We start from the raw sequence: 7,878 nt of genomic DNA on the forward strand, positions 1-7,878 counted from the left end.
GCTTTGTTGCAGACTTGGTGACTAGAATATTGGGGATCAGCTGCTCCAGTCTTTGCGGTTTGCTGTAATTAAGCAATCCCAGTGTGCCGTTTCCCCTCTCCCGCGCCCCGCAGGGCTCTGCTCACCACTACGTGTTGTGCTTTGTTGATAATCAGCCTGGCTGAGCACCTTCACGACTGGACTGAGTCTTCCTGCTATGGAAGTGAGCTGTCACAGCACATGAAGAAAGCACGCCCACAAGCCAAGTGACAGCAGCAAATGTTCATAGAAAATACGCTGCTACTAAGTTCAGCCATCCCAGCTCAGGATACAGCACTTCCTGATTTGCAGGAAGCTGCGTTCATTTCTTTTTATATATTTCCACAAGTTCATATGACATCAGGAATTGACAGATCACCTGTGGTGGTATCAAAACCTGTGGTGGTAAGTTTCTTTTAATCCACGCATGCGGATTGCCTTGGTCAGCTGTCACTTTGCTTCTTGAACAAGCAGCTTAGTGCATTTCCATGTACCACCTTGTGGTAGGCCTTAATTCCCAGATATTCCCCACAGGCCAGCTAACGGTGAATGCACCTAGATCCCGTTGAAAATTCCACAGGTCACCTAAGTACCTTTTACAAATCGTGCCCTCAGGGCATTGGACGATAGGAGATCTTTCTCAAAATCAAATTTCTGCTGCAAATTTTGCCAGACCTGGGATTACAGCCCCGACGAGAGATTAACAACAGCAGAATTTTTTAAAAAAATCATGAAATTAAACTCATGAAATTCAAAAAAAAAAGCACAGTAACTAGTGTGCGCATTTCCGATTCAATTTCTTGGGATACATATTCTTGTTTCTGAGCCGTTAGAGGTCACTGTCTTAATACTTCTGCTGTTCTCTCTGCTATGAAACCCCCATGCATCTAACAAAGGTGAATGTTTCTGTAATGTTCAGTGCCATTTGGGACTGCCGGTAACATAGGCTTCCCCCTTGGTAACTGAAAATGTATTTAAAATCTTTAAGTGGGGAAGACAGAAGCACACACCTTCCTCTTCTGTAACCTCGTTTGTTGCAAACGTCAATGTTTATTTTTCTACATAATTGTTCATACTTCTAATTGCATATTTCATTTCCATAGCCTTGTATGCATGCTCCTGTTTTATTACGGCACATACGTGTCTGTTTTGGTACTGAATTGTTCATACTTCTAATTGCGTATTTCAAGCCCATAGCTTTTTATAGATGATACTTTATTATGGCAAAATCTCCTTTCTGTGGATCACCAACTTGTGGTGGTGGAGGGTCTTGTGTGTTCCAATGACCCTGAGTGTGAAGGCCGCAGCTACATTGTTGTGGCGTCCATGCCATTGATATCGAGACCTCTGTCCGTCAAGGACAGGGCAGTGACTGTGGTTCACCCGTCTCCCCACTTGAAAAGAAATCCTGCACTGGCATCTTCCGGTTTGGGGAAAACAACTCTTGCTGACAAGCACAGGAGGTGCAGGAGGAAGGAGAGACCGGCTTCCGGTCACAGTCAACAGCCTCCTGCCGTACCTCGTAACGTCTGTTCTCGCTGTCATAGACCTCGTGGCCCGAGGACAGTCCTCCATATCAGCCCCCTGAGGAGCCACAATTCCGTGGAAGACGACCATACTCGGCAACGAGCGTTCCCGTCGCTCACCGCCATGGCATGCTCCGGGGACAGGTTCCCCCTCAGACCCATTCTTGGGATGAATTCTCCTGTCCTCCTGTGGAGCCAGCGGGGGCAGAGGGCCGGCAGGGGGCGGGGGACAGTGCTGCTCTCACCTGCATCATCCCTCCGCTCTATTCCTGTGCTGGGACAGCCACTGCTTGTCAGTTACCACATCACCCATTAAAACCACCCGGCTTCTCCGCAGCGACAACCCAGACTGCAGACCTGACTGAGGCATTCAGTGCACCAGTGTTGTCCGTGGTCTGGCACCTCTGACGCTCAGGGTATGGCTAATGCGGCTCTTGTGCCCTCAAAGCTGTTTGCGTCTATGTCTGCAGCCCCCTCTCCTTTGTGCAGGGGTCATGTAAAAACAGTCCCAGGGCGTTAAACTAAAGGAATTAAGAACCACCCCCACCACCACTTTCCTGAAAAAATGCCCTTGTATTTGTTAAGGGCTCCTCTACAGGGTGCGGCACGAGAGGTGTGGTGTTAAGGAACGTAGTGACACAGCTGTAAACCCCGGTGTGGACGTGCTGGTGGAATCTCAGGGTGTGTCTACACGAGGAAATACGGTTGAATATATTAAAGTCGTCTTCCTACCACTAAACTTTACAAAGTCGATGGTGTGTCCGCACACGTTTGGAAAGGCGACCCAGGGTGTCCCCCTGACCTTTGCCAAGTTCGACTGTGTCAGCAGGGCATTGGGGGCACCCATCGCGCAGTTCCTGTGCCCCCATTGCATTCTGGGTTTCTGGGGCAGTGTGTTGTGGGAAAAAATGCACCGTGAGTGGCTATGGGTGAGTGCGTTGCCCTCGCTCCCTGCTCCCATTGAAAACAAACTGCCAGGTGCATTTTCGTGCCACTGATCCACAGGCTGTCCCTGGCACGTGCTGTTGCAAGGGTAGGGCCAGCCCTGAGAAGGGTCAAATGCAGAAAGAAAAAGCTGAAAAGTTTCAATGGGGAGCTATAGAAAAGTTGTTTTTTTGGTATTGTTGAACTGCTTCATCGTGGTAGTGGTTTGAGTCATTTCATTTTGACCCAGCAGCCGCGTGGGGAGTGCAGGCAGCCGGAGAGCCCGGCAGCCATGTGGGGCAGCTGGAAAAACCAGCAGTGACGAGGGGTGTGTGTGTGTGGTGGGGGCAGCCGGAGAGCCCAGCAGCCGTGTGGGGCAGCTGGTGTGATGGAGTGGGGGGAGTGCACGTGTGAGACTCAGGCTGGATGTGGGAGACAAGCAGAGCAGCTCCCAGCGGGTAAGGATGACCCTGAGGCTACAACCTAGGCTGGCGGGTAACACCTCTGCCCTGAACAAAGAGGAGGGAGGAGCCGAGCTGGTTTTTGAATCGGGCGTGGCAGTTAGAGGCTAGGGTAAGAGAGAGCTGGAAGGCGCCAGCCTGAGGAGGGGGAAAGCTACACCCCAGAGGGGCACCCCTCGGGCTCCTCTCCCCAGGACGGGTTGGAAGGACTGTCTCTGACTGCTGCACTGACGCTTCTGTGAGAAACTGGGCATCTGTTGCCTAATAACCCCCCTGTTGTACCTGCTGAGTGAGAGTCACTCCTGCCAGCGGACGGGGTGCAGTGCAGGGGGACCCCTGAACCCCATCACAGCTGGAAAGCCCAGCAGTGGCGAAGTGTGTGCGGGGGGGGGGAGAGGGGCGGCAGCTGGAGAGCCCGGGCTGATTCCTGCCTCCTGCTCACCTGAGCTGCGTCTACACGTGCACGCTACTTCGAAGTAGCGGCAGTAACTTCGAAATAGCGCCCGTCACGTCTACACGTGTTGGGCGCTATTTCGAAGTTGAAATCGACGTTAGGCGGCGAGACGTCGAAGCCGCTAACCTCATGAGGGGATGGGAATAGCGCCCTACTTCGACGTCCAACATCGAAGTAGGGACGTGTAGACGATCCGCGTCCCGCAACATCGAAATAGCGAGGTCCTCCATGGCGGCCATCAGCTGAGGGGTTGAGAGATACTCTCTCTCCAGCCCCTGCGGGGCTCTGTGGTCACCGTGGGCAGCAGCCCTTAGCCCAGGGCTTCTGGCTGCTGCTGCTGCAGCTGGGGGTCCGTGCTGCATATACAGGGTCTGCAACCAGTTGTCGGCTCTGTGTATCTTGTGTTGTTTAGTGCAACTGTGTCTGGGAGGGGCCCTTTAAGGGAGCGGCTTGCTGTTGAGTCCGCCCTGTGACCCTGTCTGCAGCTGTGCCTGGCATCCCTATTTCGATGTGTGCTACTTTGACGTGTAGACGTTCCCTCGCTGCGCCTATTTCGATGTTGGGCTGAGCAACGTCGAAGTTGAACATCGACGTTGCCGGCCCTGGAGGACGTGTAGACGTTATTCATCGAAATAGCCTATTTCGATGTCGCAACATCGAAATAAGCTATTTCGATGTTGGCTGCACGTGTAGACGTAGCCCTGGAGAGCAGCGGAGGTGAAAGCGATGGTCAGAACAGACAATTGGGGCATGGTGGGATACTTCTGGAGGCCAATAAAACTGTGTCTACACAAGCTTTAAATCAGCCTTGTAAATGTGAATTTGGCGTTAAGTCTCATGAAAAAGCTGGAGTAGAAAAGTCGACCTTCGGACCCCTTAAACTCGACCTAATGCTCTTTGTAGTGAAGACAGGTACATTATAAAATTGACCCAACTCCCTTAAAATCGACTTTATACTCTAGTGTAGATGTAACCTCAGGGTTCGGAGGGACGGCAAGCGCAGGCGTTGGCTTCCTCCCCACCTCAGGGAGCTCTACCCCCTGACTTTTCCCCAGGCCCCGTCCCCTCCCAACCCGCAGCCCACACCCAACTCCACCCCCCCCCCAAGTTCTGCCCAGCCCCCATTCCTCCTCCTGCCTCCCAGTGCCTCAGAACAGCTGATTGGGGTGCGGAGGAGGTATGGGGGGCACGAGGTTGGTCAGAAGGGCCGCCAGCAAAGGGGGGCTGCTGGGGGCCCTGGAGCCCCCTTGGAGTCGGCACCTGTCATGGCAGAAGCTCTGCACAGTTGACCATCACAGTCAGAGCCATCGCAGGGTTGCAGGAGGCCTTGCTCAAGGCACTCGTGATCATCAGGCCCGTGAGCAGCCGGGGCCACGTGAAAAGTTTTGTATGGAGCCGACGTTGCACTCGTTGGATTACTTTTTCTGAAGTCAGAGAGCAGGAAGGAAGTTGGGGATCACCCATCTCGTCTTCCCCCAGAGCTGCCCTTGGTAAAAGAGCCTTGGCAGTTTTTCACAGGTATCAGCTTTGGCCTTTGTGATATCTCAGTAAATGGTCTGAGGTTAAAATTTAAGGTGACCTCGCTCCTCCTGTCTGCCCTGAGCTGCTCAGAACATCTGCCACAGTGAGAAGAACGATGGCCTGATGGGGGGGTGGTAGATTCTGCTGTGGGCAGAGCAGGGGCTGGCCTGGCAGAACAGTGACCTGTAAGCGCTGTGCAGTAAGTGGGAGCACTCCTGCCCCATTAGGAGTCACCGGATGACCCATGTTTGGTGCTCATCAGGTGAATCTGGGCGTATCAGTGTTGGCAACGCTCCTGCTTTGTGGCACACATCTCTTGATGCTGGTGGTTGAAGCCCCAGATCCTGGAGTCTGGCGGATCGGTGGCGGTTTCAGCCTTCCTTCGTGTCTGTGCGGAAAGCTTCAAAAGGGGCTGACGTGTGGGGGAATTACACTCGCGTCTCTCTCGTCCTGGGAAAGCGATGTGCAAGGCCACAGTAACACCCAGAATGTGCAGCTGTGCACCACCCATAAAAACACAGGCTGCCGGCTGCGGGCGCCCTGCTAATCAGCTGGGCAGGACCTGAGTCTCTACTGGGTGGCTGTTCACACGCTCAGCTTACAGGGAACACTGCCCAAAAGCCCAGACGCTGATGCCTAAGACTGTCAGCAGAACTGGTTTAGGGTAGAACCTTCTCATTGGGAGGTCCCACAGGCCGCCTTCGGTGGTCTCCTCCTTAGCTCACTGACTTTTGCAGAGCCCGTCCTGAGGGGTTTGACGTGTCAGACCTGATCGGCTGCGGCATGCGAAGTCATTGTGCGACGTGCGAACACGTGCCACGGAGCTGGGGGCTGGGTCTCATTTTCCTTGGCTGAAAACAAATAACAAACAAAGTCGAGTGCTTGGATAGGACTTTGCCTCAGGAGCCTTCCAAGCGCTTTCCCAAGCAGGCCATGACTCGTTCTGGTGGTTACTCCTGATCCCTGTCTTAGTCTAGAAAAACTTAATCTCCTGCCTCCCAAAAAAGGCCCCTGTGGAAATCAGCCCCTCTTTGTGTTGCTTTCTGACTGCAGAGGGGGCAGGGAAAAGGGGCGGAGGAGGTGAGTGACAGCGAGCAGAACCTCCCTCTGGTCACATTCCATGATGACTAATTCCTTGATCACCTCCGCACATGATTCCCTTCTCCACCAGCCTGATGCGTTAAATCCCCCATTTCCCTGGCGAACTCTGGCTCCAGCCCCTTGACATCTGGTCACCAGCCCTCTGGGACACTCCTCCTGCTGTGAAGAGCTCCTGAGAGGTGGGGTCATGGAGCCAAGCCCAGAGACGGATAGACGGTGCAGGTTGGGGAGCGTGGGTTGAGTGAAGGTGGGGCCTAGCCCATGTTCCCTCCTAATCTCAGTAGAGGGAATCCCATCTTGGATGGGCCACGAGGAGGGTGGAAGTTCATCCAGGCTGAAGGAGCATCTGTCTCCCTTCCCACAGCAGGGAACAGGAGGCAGGAAGATCAGCACCCAGGGCTGTAGCAGCGGGTAGGGGCAGATCAGGGGTTCTCCTCCTCTGCCTGGGGTTTGCTCAGCCCAGGCAAAGCCAGAAGGTTACTTATCCACTCACGGGCAGAGTCTCCGAGGTGGGCTTGCCTCCCAACTGCAGCATTCCCAGTGCCAGGGACACGAAAAAGGACTCTTCCCTGTATGGCTTTGTTGGCGCCCAAAAGAATCAGAGAATCAGTGCCCGCCTTCGAATTGCCTCCCCGACGCGGTCTCTCCGGTGCGTGATGAGGAGTGAGTTCTCCCGGCAGCTTTTCCCGCGGTCCCGGCATTGGTGGGGTCTCTTTCCCACGTGGACTTCCTGATGTCTAAGAAGGTGTGATCTCTGAATTAAGCTTTTCGTGGGACATTCGTAGGGCTTATACCCTGTGTGGATTCTCTGATGGTGAGCTCTGACCGAAGCCTTTCCCACAGTTCAAGCACTGATAGGTCTCCTCGCCCCTACAGATTCTCTGACGACGAACAAGATTTGAGTTCCGATTAAATGTTTTCCCACAGCACAGGCATTTATGAGATCGCACCACCGTTATGGATGCTCTGGTGTGCGTTAAGGTTTGACTGGTCTTTGAAACTTTTCCCACACTCAACACATTGATGGGGTCTTTCTCCTGTGTGGATTCTCCGATGAGTCACAAGGTTGGAGCCCTGACTGAAACACTTCCCGCAATCAAGGCACTGGTGGGGTCTCTCTCTTGCATGGATTCTCTGATATAGGATAAGGGTATGGTTCCAGCTGAAGTTTTTCTCACATTCAAGGCACTTGTAAGGTCTCTGCCCTGTATGTCGTCTCTGGAAAGGCTGAGTACCTTTGGACTGTGCATCCCTTCCCCTCTAATGTAACTAACAAGAAAAGAACCTGACCAGGTGCGGCAGATGCTGAGGGTCCAGGAATCCTTACCCAGCGAGGTCACCATCCGGTAGTTCTCCCACATGACGTCCCTCTAGAGGGCTCTCTGAGCGCGGCCCAGCAGCGTCCCCTGCACCGGGGTGAAATAGACAGCCACCTCCTCGAAGGTCACCGCCGTCTGCAACAAGAGGTGCCCCCGCTCAGTGCCGGCTGCCCCAGCCATGCTCATGTGGGGCTGGGGGGGGGGGGAAAGAATCACAAAATTGCAGCTGCTCCAGGAGGCCCAGAGAAGTCGCATCCCACCCCCGCCTCGCGCAGCCTGGCCAGGAGGCTCATGGGAGCAGAGAGCCATGCCAAGCACGTTGCACCTCGCAGCAGATGGAGGAGGGCTGGGTCTTCCAGTCCCCACACACCTGCCAGGCACCGGCTGACGTGGGAGGCAGAGCTGTGGGCCCTTCCCCTGTGTATTAGACGGCAGGGGCTGGCTGGCCAGGGGTTTCAGCTCTTGGGCTCTGAGCGGGTTTCCCAGCCCTGCCTGGGGGCCTTTTCCTGTTTCAGAAATGCAGGAATGCTCACCTCTCCGCCCGCCCGCCGTGC

The 7,878-nt window shown here is 54.3% G+C and overlaps 1 pseudogene; it reads right to left on the minus strand.

Moving 5' to 3' along the window:
- Positions 1-3,481: 3,481 nt before the first annotated feature.
- Positions 3,482-7,366, minus strand: LOC142024620 (uncharacterized; annotated as a pseudogene).
- Positions 7,367-7,878: the final 512 nt, after the last annotated feature.

Source organism: Carettochelys insculpta, chromosome 22 (genome assembly GCF_033958435.1).
Source record: "Carettochelys insculpta isolate YL-2023 chromosome 22, ASM3395843v1, whole genome shotgun sequence".
NCBI classification, from domain to species: Eukaryota; Metazoa; Chordata; order Testudines; family Carettochelyidae; genus Carettochelys; species Carettochelys insculpta.